A 19,578-nucleotide genomic window follows, 5' to 3' on the forward strand; every position below is an offset into this window, starting at 1 on the left:
CTGGGGTGAGGATGACCCTTCAGACTGTTCTTTTTTTTTTTTTTTGAGACAGAGCTGGAGTGCAGTGGCGCCAGCTCGGCTCACTGCAAGTTCCGCCTTTTGAGTTCACGCCATTCTCCTGCCTCAGCCTCCCAAGTAGCTGAGAATACAGGTGCCCGCCACCACACCCGGCTAATTTTGTTTTTGTGTTTTTAGTAGAGACGGGGTTTCACCGTGCTAGCCAGGATGGTCTCGCTCTCCTGACCTCGCGATCCGTCCGCCTCGGCCTCCCAAAGTGCTGGGATTACAGGCCTTAGCCAATGTGCCCAGTCCATACTGTTCTTAACATGTAGAAATGGCCAAGCTTGTTTATACTCCTGCCTTCCTCAGTCATCTGATATGGCTTGCCTGGGAGGTTTTAACATGAGTTGAAGCATCTCTCTAAATTTGAGGCAGACCAATACAGAGTTTGCTCACTGCATTTCTCACCCCTGGGAAGTAAGTCCTTCCTTGAAGGGGCATCTGGGCAGCACATCTTCATATTCACCTGAAGATCAGTCCTGAAAATGGCATGTGACAAGGGCATGCCAAGGGCACTGGGTGATTGAGCCATAAAGGAGGATTTGACCCCAGGTGCAACAGTGAAGTCTTAATTTTCCATTTTGCAATCTTCTGTTTCAGTTTTAGAAACATTGTTGCACTTCTCGAACTCAATTTTGAGTCTGAATTTGAAAATAAGCCTGACTGAGGGCCTGGGAATGCAATTCCGGCATTCTCGATCTTTTCTAAGACACCAGGAGAAAACTGGGACATTTCACTCAGTCAGAGAGGAGTAGATCCTCGTATTATTTTTCCTTGGAAATTCACGTTTTTCTCTTCTCTAATGGATAACCATCATATTGAAGAATAATGTTTCTGTAAGCTGTCAATTGCATTATTTTTCTATCATTGTTTGTGACAGGGGATTAATGTGAAAATGAACTATTGTGCCATTCTGTAGATGCTGTGTTAGAATGTCTTTGATAAAACCCTGAAACTTGCTGTTCTTGCCTTATCAACAAAGTTCTCCTACAGTAAGAGAAAAGTAGGTCACAGCGAAGTAGGTCAGAAGGACAAGAAATGGCAAGAGATTCTTGTTGGCTGTTCTAAACGTTTTTCATCCAGTTATCGCCTAGGTTTATTTCAGGAGTCTTATCAAAAATAGGAGCTAACAAGTCCTATTGGTTGTAAAACTGGTTCAAGTTGGAAATACGTCACTCATGAAAAATTGACTCCTGACTTATTTAAAAAATCAATATGAAAAACCAAATTTTGAAAACACAGACCCTGAGAGGTAAAATTTGTGGTGTCCAAGAGGATGTTGAGCACGTTCTTACTCATATGTGGGATCTAAAAAAACATTGAGTTCCTAGAAAAAGAGACTCAAATTATGGTTATTAGGGGGTTGGATAGGTAGTAGGAAGGGGAGGATAGGGAGAGATTGGTTAATGAATACAAAATTGCAGGTAGATAGGAAGAATAAGTTCTAGTGTTCTTTAGCACTGTAGGGTGAATATAGTTAACAATCATTTATTTTATATGTTTAAAAAGAGAATTTTGAATGTTCCCAATACAAAGAAATGATAAATGTTTGAGTTGATGGATATTGTAATTGCCTTTATTTGATCACTGTACAGTATACACAGGTCTGAAAATATCACTCTGTTCCCCATAAATATGCACGATTATGTGTCAACTAAAAATAAAAGGAAAAAAAGTGGATTGTGAGATTTTCTCCAGCAGAAATATGGTTACACGATAAAAAAGGAGTAATTCTAAACACTGTTTATTGAAGCTTAGAACTTAACGCATATGCCTGTTATTCGGAAGATTTATAAAACCCAAATGAAAGATGACAGGATTCTAGAATAGCTTGGTTATTTATGGCATTTGGGGAAGCACTTAGAACAATAAAAAGGCTTTTCAAAGCAAACTTAGTGATTTAAAAGCCAAGATTAAATATTCAAATTAGAGAGACCCTGTCTGCTTGTGACTACTACACTGCTAAAAGTTGGATAAACATTTAACACATTAGGTTGCCAATAGAATGAGTTACTCCAGGTTAAAGTAGAATTACAAGGAAAGAGCCAGATAAACAAGCTTCTCTCCTGTGTTCCATCTGCCTGTAAATTTCTTCTGTAAAATGTGTATAATAGAACCTATCTCATAAGGTCACTGTGAGAAATCACTGAGTTAATAAATGTAAACTATTTAGAAGAGTGCCTAGGGATGAGAATGTACCCCCAAAAAACATTGAGTTCCTAGAAGAAGAGAGTAGAATTGTGGTTATTAGAGTCTTGGTTGGGTAGCAGGGCGGGGATGATAGGGAGACACACACACACACACACACATACACACACACACTTACTGCTATTCTAATTACCTGACCAAGATAATAATCACCTCTCTCTTTTAAAGTAAAATCCACAAGGATACAGCCCAGGAGCAATGAGGAGATTACTATTGATTTCATTCATCAATTCACAAATTATTTATGAAGGGGCATACTTCCTAGGGCTCATTTTCACTCCGGAAGACACAGACTTGAACAAGAAGTTCTCTGCCCTTAAAGGAGGCAAATCAGAAAATAAGCATGTTGAAAACTAAATGCATTCATACATGTATGCACATATGCATAGATACAGTTATACATATGTCATAAATATAATCTTAGGAAGTGAATAATACTGTGAAGAAAATCTATTTAAGTAATAGGATAGAGAGTAACTAGTAGGTGGGGTGAGAGCCTGGTAACTGCGTGACTCTGGGCCTTTTGCTGAATCTTACTTTGCTTGTGTTCCCTCACCTGCAAATGGAGATAGTAACAGTATCTGTCTCACATCTTGTGGGAAAAACTGGTGTCACAATTTATGTATGAAACTCAGATATAATGATGGCAAAGTGATGATAATGTTGATGATAGTGATGATAATGTAGTTAAAGCTCAAAATTATTATTATACAGTAGACGGGGAACCTGAGGAAGTGATGTGAAAGCTGAAATCCGCATTTTGACAGGCGTAGAGCCATACATGAACATCTGAGGGAGAATCCTAAGCTGAACGAGCAAGAATTGCATGCACCATAAAACCAGCCCAGCCTCTTCATCTGAAGGATAGAGAGATTCTCAGAAGCCATGTTGAGGTTTTTACATTGTATTAGTCAGGGTTCTCTAGAGGGACAGAACTAATAGGATAAATGTATACATGAAGGGAAGTTTATTAGGAGAATTGAGTCACATGATCACAAGGGCAGCCTGCAAGCTGAGGAGCCAGGAAACCAGTCCGAGTCCCAAAACCTCAGAAGTAGGGAAGCCGATAATGCAGACTTCAGTCTGTGGCTGAAGGCCTGAGAGCCCTTGGCAAATCACTAGTGTAAGTCCAAGAGTCCAAAAGCTGAAGAACTTGGAGTCTGATGTTCAAGAGCAGGAAATATCCAGCAAAAGGGTAAGATGGAGGCCAGAAGACTTAGCCAGTGTAGTCTTTCCATGTTCCTCCACCTGCGTTATTCTAGCTGAACTGGAAGCTGATGAGATGGTGCCCCCCAGATTGAGGATGGGTCTGCCTCTCCCAGTCCACGGACTCAAATGTGAATCTCTTTTGACAACCCCCTCACAGACACACCCAGGAACAATGCTTTGCATCCTTCAATCCAATCAAGTTGATACTCAGTATTAACCATCATATACATCTGTCATTAGATTTATACCTATTTTATATTTTTGATGCTTCTGTAAATTGTATAATAGTTGATATTAAGATGATTATCAGTATACAGAAACAATTTTGTATTGGCATTGAAGTATTGGATCATGTCATTTGCTAATTAGTATTTCTTTCCGATCAATATATTCTATATTTAAAATATTTATTCATTCATTATTTATTTATGTACTTATTTTTTTAGAGACAAGCTCTTACTCTGTTGCCCAGACTTCATTGCAGTGATGCAAGCATAGCTCACTGCAGGTTTAAACTCCTGGACTCAATCCATCCTCTCACCTCAGCCTTCAAAGTATCTTTCTAATTTATTTTTAGAGCAGTTTTAGATTTACAGAAAAATTAAGCAGAGTACAGAGAGTTCCCCAATACTCCTCTGCCCTCAACAGTTTCCCCTTTTATTAACATCTTGCAATTGTGTGGTATATTTGCTACACTTGATAAACCACAATTATGGGGTAGTTAGGATGACAAAAATAGCATTAAAAAAAAAAAGACATACACCACTGAATCATATAGCTGAATGGGCACCTTCTCTGATTTTTTTTTCTTTTTTACACTCAATTATTTACCAGATTTGAGTTCCTCTTTCAAAATAGCCTCATTTTCCTATGAAAAAGTACAAAATGAACTTTTCAGGATGATTCTATCATCTCCAGGTTCAATGGATAGCATGTCTCTAAGCATAAGTGAATATAGCAAAATTTATTTCAGGGAACACTGAGGGTCCCCAAGACCTTTACATGGTCCATGATATCAAAACTATTTTCACAGTAATGCTAAAACATTACTTAGCTTTTTTACTCTTCTTGTCTCACAAGTGAATTGTCAAATATTTTAGAAGCTACCTTAACTATTGTATTACAACAGGTTAAACAATGAATCAAAATTAGAATCTAGATGTTTTCTATTAAGTCTAGCATTAAAAGACTTGTAAAAGTGTAATGTGATGCCACACATGTAGCATGTTTTCTTTCTGTTTTGTTTGTTTAGAAAACTTATTATATGTTATTAAATGTTATTTAACATAATTGGTTTATTACTATCTTTAAATAATAAACATTTTATAATTTTCTCAGTATTAATTTCTAATACAGTAGATAACTGTTAGATACAACTTACAAAACCAAAAACTTTTGGAGGCCTTCAATCATTCTTAAGAGTGAAAACTTTGAAGATCGAAATATTTGAGAATTGCTGAGATAATCAATTAAGTCTGTCCCACTGACCATATTGATTGATTCAGGCAAATATGGACCAAAGTTTGAAATGCTTGGACAAGAGGTCTTCTTTTCAGGTTGGGCGCGGTGGCTCAAGCCTGTAATCCCAGCACTTTGGGAGGCCGAGACGGGCGGATCACGAGGTCAGGAGATCGAGACCATCCTGGCTAACATGGTGAAACCCCATCTCTACTAAAAAATACAAAAAACTAGCCGGGCGCGGTGACAGGCGCCTGTAGTCCCAGCAACTCGGGAGGCCGAGGCAGGAGAATGGCTTAAACCCAGGAGGCGGAGCTTGCAGTGAGCTGAGATCCGGCCACAGCACTCCAGCCTGGGCCGCAGAGTGAGACTCCGTCTCAAAAAAAAAAAAAAAAAGAGGTCTTCTTTTCCTCTATTATGTGGTACACACATCTGAGGGCTAGACCTCTGAAATCTTTGGTGTTTTTAAAAAGGCATTCAGCCTGAAGATGCAGCCATCACTCAGAGAAGAGCAGAATTCAGAAGAGTAGGAAATTGGATGTGGAGCACTTGTGATATCTTGAATTTCTACAGCAAACTATTCTTAAGGTCTGCCCTACTTGTGAGCTTTTACATGTGTAAGCCAGCAGTTACTCACTGTTGGGTTTGTGATCATCTTACACAATCTAGTGAGAATGAGAAAATGGTTAGATGAGTGAGGTGAAAGAAAGAGATGAGTGAGATTGACAGGCTACAAGTTCCAGTGAGATTGCCAGGCTACAAATTCCAGGGGGTTGCCTGGCACCTAAGCATTCTGGGGAAGGTGGGGAAGCAAGTATAAGTCAATTAAATAAAAGTAGTAGATTTCTTCTTCTTCCTCTCATAAGTGGATTTTATTTCATTTTTAAAAAATAGATCACCGAAGCTGGTGGAAAGAAGCATAAGCCCATTTACAAATCAGCCACTTATATAGCATGATCAACCACAGAAGGAAAAGGACAAAAATCTGTTTATATAATGGGGTCATTTAATCCAGGGGCCCCCAACCCCCAGGCCGTGGACTGGTGGCCTGCTAGGAACTGGGCCACACAGCAGGAGGTAAGCAGCAGGTAACCAGGGAAGCTAGATCTGTATTTACAGTCACTCCCATTGGTCACATCACTGCCTGAGCTCCACCTCCTGCCAGATCAGCAGCTGCATTAGATCCTCATGGGAGTGTGAATCCTATTGTGAACTCGCATGTGAGGGATCTAGGCTCCGTGCTCATGAGAATCTAATGTCTAATGGTCTGAGGTGGAGCTGAGGCAGTGACGCTAGTGCTGGGGAGCGGCTGCCAGTACAGATTAACACTAGCAGAGAGGTTTGACTGCACAGAGACCGTAATAAATCAATTGCTTGCAGACTCATATGAAAATTCTATCAGTGAGTGGCAAGTGACAACTATACGCTGCATCTGTTGGCAGGCTTTATAGTGCCAGGTGAATTAATATACTTAAAAGTGATGTACTGCCGGGCGCGGTGGCTCAAGCCTGTAATCCCAGCACTTTGGGAGGCCGAGACGGGCGGATCACGAGGTCAGGAGATCGAGATCCATCCTGGCTAACACGGTGAAACCCCGTCTCTACTAAAAAGACAAAAAACTAGCCGGGCGAGGTGGCGGCGCCTGTAGTCCCAGCTACTCAGGAGGCTGAGGCAGGAGAATGGCGTGAACCCGGGAGGCGGAGCTTGCAGTGAGCTGAGATCTGGCCACTGCACTCCAGTCTGGGTGACAGAGCGAGACTCCGTCTCAAAAAAAAAAAAAAAAAAAAAAAAAAAAAAAAAAAAAGTGATGTACTTAAAAGTTGATATACTTAAAAGTGAGTGGATGGCCTTAAAATTATGTTTGAGACAACTTCAAATCTCTGTACGTTCTGAATTAAAGTCAAGGCAGAATCTCCTGAGATTGCTACAAAAGCACTGAAAAGCCTGCTTCCATTTCCAACATCCTATCTTTATGAAGCAGGGTTTTCAGCAGTGACAGCAACCAATATGGTATTATAGAGTAGATTGGACATAAGCAGCATGCTTCGGGTGTCACTCTCTCCCATTGCCCCCAGACAGGACCATTTAGTTGCAGGAAAACAAACACGGCTCCCACTGATTCTACATTACGGTGACTTCTGTAATTATTTCATTATATGTTACAACATAATAATAATAGAAAAAAGCACACAATAAATTTAATGAACTAGAGTCATCCTGAAACCATCCCCCCCGCTGTAGTCCATGGAAAAATTGTATTCCACAAAACTGGTCCCTGGTGCCAAAAAGATTGGGACTGCTGATTTAATCCTTACCACTAGAAACAACAACAACAAAAAAACCCAGAATCTTATTATCTCTACTTTACAAATGAAGAAACAAATTGGGCAAAGAGAGCTTCAGGTAGAGTCCAGATGGGACCAACATTCTTGCTCTTAGTCATTCTCTTGGCTTGCTCTGAGCTTTGTGATTAATTCCATAACAGAGGCCGACTTGGGTTATAGACGCAAATGGGATCCAGATTATGGATTCTGAAAATTTTGGTGATTAAAGTGGGGGCAGCATAACACATGAACCTCCTTAAAGCAGGAAATGAAAAGAAGGGGAGAATGGATATAAACCAGAAAGTGTGTCTGAGGCAGGTGTCAATCAATTCAGAGGTTTATTTCACTATGTTTGAGGATCCACCTGGGAAAAAAGACACAAGCTACAGCAGGATATGTGACCTGTGTTTTTTCCAAAAAGGCTTTGAGGACTTCAATATTTAAGGGGGAAAGAGTGGCATAGGGGAAAGAGGAGAGGAAAAAAGGAGGGTAGGTAGTGAGATAAGTGTTCCTATCCTTATGAGGCTTCGATTAGTGCTCACTGAATCCACATGTTACACGTGAAAGGAGAGGACAGAGACACAGTCAACTGTGCATTCATCTTGTGCTTAGTAAATCTTCATTTTACATAACATAAAACTAGACATAGAGTAGAGGAAGAAGTCAAATATGTATTTGTCTCAGGCCACATGTGTGTGGTCTTCCGGGAAAGGACTGTTATTAATTTTGTGTCAGAGTCAAGCCATAAACTAAATTCCTTCCCAAGGTTAGCTCGGCCTACGTTCAGAAATGAACAAGGACAGCTTAAAAGTTAGAAGCAAGGTGGAGTCGGTTAGGTCTGATTTCTTTCACTGTCGTCATTTCCTCAGTTATAATTTTTGCAAAGGTGGTTTCAATCCAAGCCCTCTTTCTTTCTGTAACCTCAAGATGGCATATAAGCTTCTAAACCCCATTAAGGCGTAGGAGTAATCACTCTGTGGTTCTTCCCTGTGCATGTTAATAAATTTGTATGCCTTTTCTCCAATTAATCTTCTTTTGTGGGTTTTTTCAGTGAACTTTCAGAAGGTGAAAGGAAAATTTTTCCTTTGCCCCCTACATGGTTTTAGAGCATTCAGTATACTTAATTGTTGTCCCAATTAGTTTGAATTAAGTTCACTGTCCAGATAATTTTCAAAATGTGGCTGAGCCATCAGGCATCTGTGACACCCGTTTCTGCAGCCTTCAACCTCTTAGTGATTCAAGGGGTTTAGAGTGTTCAACAAATTAACATGATTTGAGAAATGTCATTAGGAAAGGAGGGAGATTTTTCAGATACTGATACATTTCTTCTCTTTTCACTAATTTATCCTTTTAGGGTTCTCATCAATTGCAGCAGCCCAGTGTTGACATTTTTCTTTCTTGATAGTTTAAAGATATTTTGAGTAATGTTTTTAAGACAGGAACAGGATGATTACTGGGGACTGATTGTACTGCTATACTCAATTATCTTCAAGGTGAACTTTCAACAGTCACCACATAATCAGAATTTTCAGTCACATAAGTACCACACATTGTTTTTCTTGGATACCATTTGAAGTGTGGTGGATGAGAAATTATACCTGCAAGTGCAGTGAAGAGCAAATAGAAGTTTAAGCTATGCCTATGTTAAAAATAAGAGCTTGGAGTCATAAAGAAAATGAGCACTGAAACAAAAGATTTCTCAGCAAGGCAAGTTTACTTCTGCAGAAGGGTGCAGCTTGCGCAGTCACGATCCCAAGAGCACACCGAGTGGGGTAGGGCAGGTGTTTTTAACCCCAAGGCAGTTCCTAACACTTCTGTGTTCTTTCCCCATTGGCTGGGGTTGGACCTCACAATCTAAGCTAGTTTGATTGGCTAAAGTTTAAAATTGAATAGGGTCTATTAGGTGGGAAGGAAGAGAGACTGTCTGTTACTAGGCAGGAAGGTATATCTGGACTTGTCTGGGCACAGCAAAGGCGGAAAGGTTACAGAACAGGTAGCTACGAGACAAGTACAAGGAAGTGGTCTCTTTATTTACTAATTTTTCAAAAATACATTGAGATATATGAATTTAAGAATCCTTGCAATAAATGTTATCTATTCTCCTCTGTCTTTCTAAATGTCCAAGGATTTAAAGTTCATAGTTTGTGAAACACTGGACAATATTTTATAATAGAGCCTAAATAACATACTTTCCTAGATAATTGACAGGTTTTTCTAAGAGAATATTTGAGGTAGGGTACATGTTCTAAAATTCCACACCAAATATGATCTGATGCAGGCTAAACATATGGAAATTTCTCAGTGAATAATAGTGCACTTAACAATTGATAACTGCTTGCTTTTAGTTCATTGTACCTTGGGATTGAATGTTGTCCACATTGTGGTTACAGGCTGAGGAACCATCCTCTCCATGAAACAGTTTAATGTTGTTTAATTCTCTTTTCTGTCTTCATAATCATCAATCCTGGATGTCTGTATTTTGAGACCTATTGTTTTAACTGTAAGCATTTGATCTCTAGGCTGGTTAACCTGTATTACTTTGATCTTAATATTGGTCTTTGGCTCTAAATAATTAGAAAAATTTTAGATTTCAAGAAAAATTAAGTTGGAAATTATAGAAGATCAGTCAGGGTGGTGGGAAAAATTATAGGAGGAAGCAGAGGTTTTGCAAAAGCTTCAGGAAAGGATGTAGCTGAAGGCAGCTGAATTCTCTCAGAGTAGATAACAAGGAAGCACAATGGAATTGATCTAGATAAGTTAGTTTACTTAGGTCTTGGAACTTGGCCTTTAATTATCTGCATGCAGGACTGTTCTCCCTGGGGGCGGGGCCCAACCATGTTAATTACTCAAGGCCTTTGTCATTAAATCTGTACTGAATAAATGCCCACAATGCTGGCTTGTTGAGGCTGTAGCTGCTGACTCTTTATGGCACCCTCCTCAGTGTCTTTGAGCAGCCCGGTCCCCTACCCACACGGACAGGCAAAAATCCTGTGTCTGTGTACTCCATTCATCCATGGCTCTGTCAGGGACTGAGGGTCAGACCCAGCAGGATATCACAGGAAACTGTTTTTAAGATAGATTGCTGTTTTACATAATTCTTCCAAAAACGTAGAAAGAACAACTCAAACTGTTTTTCCTCTGCTGTCACACCAGAATAATCAACATAGACGTCTGCAACCGAATGTGTGGGGATTTCTCCCCACCAAAAAAGCAAGCAATCATTTCTGGCGTGAACACCAGCTGGGTGTCCTTCAATTCTGTTGAGATACCATCTAACCTGGAGATAATATCAGATTCCATGGTTTGAGGGCTCAGTCTCACAAGACTTTTCCCCATTTCCAATGCTGACCAGAAGCCCTGGGTTATTTTGCCTGTACTTCTGACTCACCCACTATAAATCAGGGATCCCATGCCCCCAATCTTGGACTTAACTAATTTGCTAGAGCACCTCACAGATCTCAGGGAAACATGTTTATCAGTGTATTATAAAGGAAATAATAAAGGATACTGTTGACCTAAACAAAGAAACCAAGACAAAATTAATATAGGTAGAGAGTGTATTTTGACTAAGGTTGAGGACTGAAGCCCAGCAAACACTGGGAAGTGCTCCTGAGAACAAAGAAAAGGCTCACGTTTTTAAAGAGAAAAGGTAGAATTAGGGGAGGTGATGACAAAAGTTCTCTTTTCAGAAATTTGCACTGATTTACAGAGATAACATGGATTCATGATTGGCTATAGGGTTTGAATTATGTTACCTGCATATGGTGTCATTATGTTAATTTATAGCTATTGATGTGACTCAATCTAGAGTCCATATAGCAAGTGGCTTAAAATGATTACGTAGCTCAAGGAGGAGAGGGTGGGACGTAACTGTGGTCTAATTTCTTTTTTTTTTTTTTTTTTTTTTTTTGAGACGGAGTCTCGCTCTGTCACCCAGGCTGGAGTGCAGTGGCCGGACCTCAGCTCACTGCAAGCTCCGCCTCCTGGGTTTACGCCATTCTCCTGCCTCAGCCTCCGAAGTAGCTGGGACTATAGGCGCCCGCCACCTCGCCCGGCTAGTTTTTTGTATTTTTAGTAGAGACAGGGTTTCACCATGTTAGCCAGGATGGTCTCGATCTCCTGACCTCGTGATCCACCCGTCTCGGCCTCCCAAAGTGCTGGGATTACAGGCTTGAGCCACCGCGCCCGGCCTGTGGTCTAATTTCAATGTCTCTCTGGGCTTGATAATTTGAAAGGGAGATCACATTTCACAGATAAAAAGTTTCTTTTCTTTTGCAAAACAACCAACCAGATAAAGAGGTATATAGGGCAAGGTCCAGAAGGGTCCCAAGCACAGGAGCTTCTGTCCTCATGGAATGTGCTAAACTCCCTGCACATTGAGTTCTTGTTTACCTTCTTGTAAGCCTGTGCATTGCCTGGAAACCCTCCAAAACCTGTCCTTCTGGGTTTTCTGAAGGCTTTGTTATATGGGCATGACTAATTGAACCACTGGCCTTTGGTGATTAACTTAATTTTCAGCCCCTCTCCCCTTCGTGGAAGTTGAGGGTTGAGACTAAAAAATCCAACCCTCTGGGCACAATGAATGGTTCCCCTGGGAATCAGCCCTCCATCCAGTTGGTTCTAGGGCTTTCTAAAAATTGCCTTATTAACATAAGCTTACGAATATTTTAAAGCACTTGTTGCAAATAACAAAAGACTGTCTTTCAACTTTATCTTTTAGGAGTGACTTCAGGAGTGAAGGACAAAAGTCAAATACTTTAACAAAAGATATTCTTACTGCTTTAGTACTTGGGGCATGAGAAGGCTTATAGGAATCTTCCTAGTTGAAAGCTAGGAATCATGGATGGACATAAACAAATTATATCTATCATAACATCATAAATACTTATAAACATAAAAAGAAAATAATATTTCTGAGAGCCCAATATGAGGCAACCCCATTGAATGACTTGTATATGTTAGCAGGTTGGATACTAGCAACGCTTTTATTTTTGTAATTGCTCGACAGGTTTTTCTTGCCCACTGCACAGCTGGAACCAATTCGTAGACAGCAGTATTACAGTAAAGATTTTAATAAATACAGAGCTAGCCAAACGGAAGGACAGGAGTTTATTACTCAAATCAGCCTCTTTGAAAGCTTGGGGGCTAGAGTTTTTCGAGGATAGTTTGGTTTGTAAGGGGCTAGGAAATGGGAAATGCTGATTGGCTGGGGATGAAATCATAGGGGTTTGGAAAATAGTTCCTGTGTGCAGGCAGCATCTGGGTGGGGACCACAGGATCAGTTGAGTCATGAGTCATGAGTCCAGGTGGAGTTAGTAGGTTATCAGAACGCAAAAGTCTGAAAAACATCTCAAAAGACCCATCTTAGGTTCTACAATACTGATGTTATCTCTAGGAGAAATTGGGGAAGTTACAAATCTTGTGACCTCTGGAACATGGCTGGTTATTATCTAGGTCTGCCTACATTTTAGCAGAAGTCAGGCCTCTCCCATAATTCTAATCTTTCATTAGTTTTACAAAGGCAGTCATGTCTCTGAGCAAGGAGATTTGTTTTGCAGAGGCACTATTATCATTCTTGCTTCAAAGTTAAACTCTGACCTAATTCCTCCCATGGTTAGCTTGGCCTACACCCAGAAATGACCAAGGACAGCCAATGTTTGAGTCTAAAAGCAAGAACAAATAAGCCATGCTAAACTTCTCTCACTGTCATAGTCTTTGCAAAGGGAGTTTCATTCTTAAAAACTATAAAAAAATCCAAAGATGATTTCTTTAATAAGTATTACAGCTATAATTTAAAATCTAGCACCTCTGAATGCAGTGTCTACATTGTTTTTGCCATTATCACACTGGTACCAACAAGAAAAATATATAATATAAATGAATTATAAAACATTTTGAAAGACTTGTCTGCTGACACTTCCTTCCTCAAAGACTGTAAGACCTTGCTAGAGATCAGGATTTGTGTTTTCCAGTATGATTCCAGAAGCATGAATACTTAACTGCCTCTCTAACGGCTCTTAGGGTGTTTAGAGCTCACTGAATAAAATCTGATTTTCTGGTTAATGTTGGAGCTCAGAAGCCAATAACTCAAATTATGACACTTTAACATGCTGAACTGAAGAAGGCTCAAGGTCTTTCTGACCTTCCTTGGGCTTCCACCATTTCTCCCAAAGAAGTTGAAGTGCCTTTATCTGCCTAAATTCCGGACCCACCAAGAAGAACAGTTGGATTTTTTCTTTGCCTTTCTGTAAGACCAAAAATGTAACAACACCTGAATAGACCCTTTCACTGTCAAAGAAAACTATTTAAAAGTTAATCTGTTCCCAGGGATCCTTTTATTCTTCCTAGTAATATCCTCAATACAATTCCTCTTCTCTCCCTTCCCATAACCTTTTTGGCCAGTATAATGTAGTAGCATCATTGTCTGGGATAATTTCCAAGGTTCGTTGTCCTACGACATGGAAAGCTAGGAGGCAGACACATCAGAGTGAGGTTAAGCATGGATATTTAATTTTTTTTATTATTATTATAATACTTTAAGTTTCTAGGGTACATGTGCATAATGTGCAGGTTTGTTACATATGTATACTTGTGCCATGTTGGTGTGCTGCACCCATCAACTCGTCAGCACCCATCAATTCGTCATTTATATCAGGTATAACTCCCAATGCAATCCCTCCCTCACCCCCATGATAGGCCCCAGTGTGTGATGTTCCTCTTCCCGAGTCCAAGTGATCTCATTGTTCAGTTCCCACCTATGAGTGAGAACATGCGGTGTTTGGTTTTCTCTTCTTGTGATAGTTTGCTAAGAATGATGGTTTCCAGCTGCATCCATGTCCCTACAAAGGACGCAAACTCATCCTTTTTTATGGCTGCATAGTATTCCATGGTGTATATGTGCCACATTTTCTTAATCCAGTCTGTCACAGATGGACATTTGGGTTGATTCCAAGTCTTTGCTATTGTGAATAGTGCCGCAATAAACATACGTGTGCATGTGTCTTTATAGCAGCATGATTTATAATCCTTTGGGTATATACCCAGTAGTGGGATGGCTGGGTCATATGGTACATCTAGTTCTAGATCCTTGAGGAATCGCCATACTCTTTTCCATAATGGTTGAACTAGTTTACAATCCCACCAACAGTGTAAAAGTGTTCCTATTTCTCCACATCCTCTCCAGCACCTGTTGTTTCCTGACTTTTTAATGATTGCCATTCTAACTGGTGTGAGATGGTATCTCATTGTGGTTTTGATTTGCATTTCTCTGATGGCGAGTGATGATGAGCATTTTTTCATGTGTCTGTTGGCTGTATGAATGTCTTCTTTTGAGAAATGTCTGTTCATATCCTTTGCCCACTTTTTGATGGGGTTGTTTTGTATTTTTCTTGTAAATTTGTTTGAGTTCTTTGTAGGTTCTGGATATCAGCCCTTTGTCAGATGAGTAGATTGCAAAAATTTTCTCCCATTCTGTAGGTTGCCTGTTCACTCTGATGGTAGTTTCTTTTGCTGTGCAGAAGCTCTTTAGTTTAATGAGATCCCATTTGTCAATTTTGGCTTTTGCTGCCGTTGCTTTTGGTGTTTTAGACATGAAGTCCTTGCCCATGCATATGTCCTGAATGGTACTACCTAGGTTTTCTTCTAGGGGTTTTATGGTATTAGGTCTAACATTTAAGTCTCTAATCCATCTTGAATTAATTTTCGTATAAGGAGTAAGGAAAGGAACCAGTTTCAGCTTTCTACTTATGGCTAGCCAATTTTCCCAGCACCATTTATTAAATAGGGAATCCTTTCCCCATTTCTTGTTTCTCTCAGGTTTGTCAAAGATCAGATGGCTGTAGATGTGTGGTATTATTTCTGAGGACTCTGTTCTGTTCCATTGGTCTATATCTCTGTTTTGGTACCAGTATCATGCTGTTTTGGTTACTGTAGCCTTGTAGTATAGTTTGAAGTCAGGTAGCGTGATGCCTCCAGCTTTGTTCTTTTGACTTAGGATTGTCTTGGCAATGCGGGCTCTTTTTTGGTTCCATATGAACTTTAAAGCAGTTTTTTCCAATTCTGTGAAGAAACTCATTGGTAGCTTGATGGGGATGGCATTGAATCTATAAATAACCTTGGGCAGTATGGTCATTTTCACAATATTGATTCTTCCTATCCATGAGAATGGTATGTTCTTCCATTTGTTTGTGTCCTCTTTGATTTCACTGAGCAGTGGTTTGTAGTTCTCCTTGACGAGGTCCTTTACATCCCTTGTAAGTTGGATTCCTAGGTATTTTATTCTCTTTGAAGCAATTGTGAATGGAAGTTCATTCATGATTTGGCTCTCTGTTTGTCTGTTACTGGTGTATAAGAATGCTTGTGGTTTTTGCACATTAATTTTGTATCCTGAGACTTTGCTGAAGTTGCTTATCAGCTTAAGGAGATTTTGGGCTGAGACAATGGGGTTTTCTAAATATACAATCATGTCGTCTGCAAACAGGGACAATTTGACTTCTTCTTTTCCTAACTGAATACCCTTGATTTCTTTCTCTTGCCTGATTGCCCTAGCCAGAACTTCCAACACTATGTTGAATAGGAGTGGTGAGAGAGGGCATCCCTGTCTTGTGCCAGTTTCCAAAGGGAATTTTTCCAGTTTTTGCCCATTCAGTATGATATTGGCTGTGGGTTTGTCATAAATAGCTCTTATTATTTTGAGGTATGTTCCATCAATACCGAATTTATTGCACGTTTTTAGCATGAAGGGCTGTTGAATTTTGTCAAAAGCCTTTTCTGCATCTATTGAGATAATCATGTGGTTCTTGTCTTTGGTTCTGTTTATATGCTGGAATACGTTTATTGATTTGCGAATGTTCAACCAGCCTTGCATCCGAGGGATGAAGCCCACTTGATCACGGTGGATAAGCTTTTTGATGTGCTGCTGAATCCGGTTTGCCAGTATTTTATTGAGGATTTTTGCATCGATGTTCATCAGGGATATTGGTCTAAAATTCTCTTTTTTTGTTGTGTCTCTGCCAGGCTTTGGTATCAGGATGATGTTGGCCTCATAAAATGAGTTAGGGAGGATTCCCTCTTTTTCTATTGATTGGAATAGTTTCAGAAGGAATGGTACCAGCTCCTCCTTGTACCTCTGGTAGAATTCAGCTGTGAATCCATCTGGTCCTGGACTTTTTTTGGTTGGTAGGCTATTAATTATTGCCTCAATTTCAGAGCCAGCTATTGGTCTATTTAGGGATTCAACTTCTTCCTGGTTTAGTCTTGGAAGAGTGTAGGTGTCCAGGAAACTATCCATTTCTTCTAGATTTTCTAGTTGATTTGCGTAGAGGTGTTTATAGTATTCTCTGATGGTAGTTTGTATTTCTGTGGGGCCGGTGGTGATATCCCCTTTATCATTTTTTATTGCGTCTATTTGATTCTTCTCTCTTTTCTATTAGTCTTGCTAGTGGTCTGTCAATTTTGTTGATCTTTTCAAAAAACCAACTTCTGGATTCATTGATTTTTTGGAGGGTTTTTTGTGTCTCTATCTCCTTCAGTTCTGCTCTGATCTTAGTTATTTCTTGCCTTCTGCTAGCTTTTGAATGTGTTTGCTCTTGCCGCTCTAGTTCTTTTAATTGTAATGTTAGAGTGTCAATTTTAGATCTTTCCAGCTTTCTCTTGTGGGCATTTAGTGCTATAAATTTCCCTCTACACACTGCTTTAAATGTGTCCCAGAGATTCTGGTATGTTGTATCTTTGTTCTCATTGGTTTCAAAGAACATCTTTATTTCTGCCTTCATTTTGTTATGTACCCAGTAGTCATTCAGGAGCAGGTTGTTCAGTTTCCATGTAGTTGAGTGGTTTTGATTGAGTTTCTTAGTCCTGAGTTCTAGTTTGATTGCACTGTGGTCTGAGAGAGAGTTTGTTATAATTTCTGTTCTTTTACATTTGCTGAGGAGTGCTTTACTTCCAATTATGTGGTCAATTTTGGAATAAGTGCAATGTGGTGCTGAAAAGAATGTATATTCTGGTGATTTGGGGTGGAGAGTTCTATAGATGTCTATTAGGTCCGCTTGGTGCAGAGATGAGTTCAATTCCTGGATATCCTTGTTAACTTTCTGTCTCGTTGATCTGTCTAATGTTGACAGTGGAGTGTTGAATTCTCCCATTATTATTGTATGGGAGTCTAAGTCTCTTTGTAAGTCTCTAAGGACTTGCTTTATGAATCTGGGTGCTCCTGTATTGGGTGCATATATATTTAGGATAGTTAGCTCTTCCTGTTGAATTGATCCCTTTACCATTATGTAATGGCCTTCTTTGTCTCTTTTGATCTTTGATGGTTTAAAGTCTGTTTTATCAGAGACTAGGATTGCAACCCCTGCTTTTTTTTTGTTCTCCATTTGCTTGGTAGATCTTCCTCCATCCCTTTATTTTGAGCCTATGTATGTCTCTGCATGTGAGATGGGTCTCCTGAATACAGCAGACTGATGGGTCTTGACTCTTTATCCAGTTTGCCAGTCTGTGTCTTTTAATTGGAGCATTTAGTCCATTTACATTTAAGGTTAATATTGTTATGTGTGAACTTGATCCTGCTATTATGATATTAACTGGTTATTTTGCTCGTTAGTTGATGCAGTTTCTTCCTACCCTCGATGGTCTTTACATTTTGGCATGTTTTTGCAATGGCTGGTACCGGTTGTTCCTTTCCATGTTTAGGGCTTCCTTCAGGGTCTCTTGTAAGGGAGGCCTGGTGGTGACAAAATCTCTAAGCATTTGCTTATCTGTAAAGGATTTTATTTCTCCTTCACTTATGAAACTTAGTTTGGCTGGATATGAAATTCTGGGTTGAAAATTCTTTTCTTTCAGAATGTTGAATATTGGCCCCCACTCTCTTCTGGCTTGTAGAGTTTCTGCTGAGAGATCTGCTGTTAGTCTGATGGGCTTCCCTTTGTGGGTAACCCGACCTTTCTCTCTGGCTGCCCTTAAGATTTTTTCCTTCATTTCAACTTTGGTGAATCTGGCAATAGTGTGTCTTGGTGTTGCTCTTCTCGAGGAGTATCTTTGTGGCATTCTCTGTATTTCCTGAATTTGAATGTTGGCCTGCCCTACTAGGTTGGGGAAGTTCTCCTGGATGATATCCTGAAGAGTGTTTTCCAACTTGGTTCCATTTTCCCCCTCAGTTTCAGGCACCCCAATCAGATGTAGATTTGGTCTTTTTACATAATCCCATACTTCTTGCAGGCTTTGTTCATTTCTTTTTCTTCTTTTTTCTTTAGATTTCTCTTCTTGCTTCATTTCATTCATTTGATCCTCAATCGCTGATACTCTTTCTTCCAGTTAATCGAGTCGGTTACTGAAGCTTGTGCATTTGTCACGTATTTCTCGTGTCATGGTTTTCATCTCTGTCATTTCGTTTATGACCTTCTCTGCATTAATTATTCTAGCTGTCAATTCTTCCACTCTTTTTTCAAGATTTTTAGTTTCTTTGCGCTGGGTACGTAATTCCTCCTTTAGCTCTGAGAGGTTTGATGGACTGAAGCCTTCTTCTCTCATCTCGTCAAAGTCATTCTCTGACCAGCTTCGATCCGTTGCTGGCGATGAGCTGCGCTCCTTTGCAGGGGTAGATGCGCTCTTATTTTTTGAATTTCCAGCTTTTCTGCCCTGCTTTTTCCCCATCTTTGTGGTTTTATCTGCCTCTGGTCTTTGATGATAGTGACGTACTGATGGGGTTTTGGTATAGGTGTCCTTCCTGTTTGATAGTTTTCCTTCTAACAGTCAGGACCATCAGCTGCAGGTCTGTTGGAGATTGCTTGAGGTCCCCTCCAGACCCTGTTTGCCTGGGTATCAGCAGCAGAGGTTGCAGAAGATAGAATATTGCTGAACAGCGAGTGTACCTGTCTGATTCTTACTTTGGAAGCTTCCTCTCAGGGGTGTACTCTACCCTGTGAGGTGTGCGGTGTCAGACTGCCCCTAGTGGGGGATGTCTCCCAGATAGGCTACTCAGGGGTCAGGGACCCACTTGAGCAGGCAGTCTGTCCCTTCTCAGATCTCAACCTCTGTGTGGGGAGATCCACTGCTCTCTGCAAAGCTGTCAGACAGAGTTGTTTGCATCTGCAGAGGTTTCTGCTGCTTTTGTTGTTGTTGTTTAGCTGTGCCCTGTCCCGAGGTGGAGTCTACAGAGACAGGCAGGTTTCCTTGAGCTGCTGTGAGCTCCACCCAGTTCGAGCTTCCCAGCGGCTTTGTTTACCTACTTACGCCTCAGCAATGGTGGGCGCCCCTCCCCCAGCCTCGCTGCTGCCTTGTGGTTAGATTGCAGACTGCTGTGCTAGCAATGAGGGAGGCTCCG

Source organism: Rhinopithecus roxellana, chromosome 15, assembly GCF_007565055.1.
Source record: "Rhinopithecus roxellana isolate Shanxi Qingling chromosome 15, ASM756505v1, whole genome shotgun sequence".
Classification (NCBI taxonomy): domain Eukaryota; kingdom Metazoa; phylum Chordata; class Mammalia; order Primates; family Cercopithecidae; genus Rhinopithecus; species Rhinopithecus roxellana.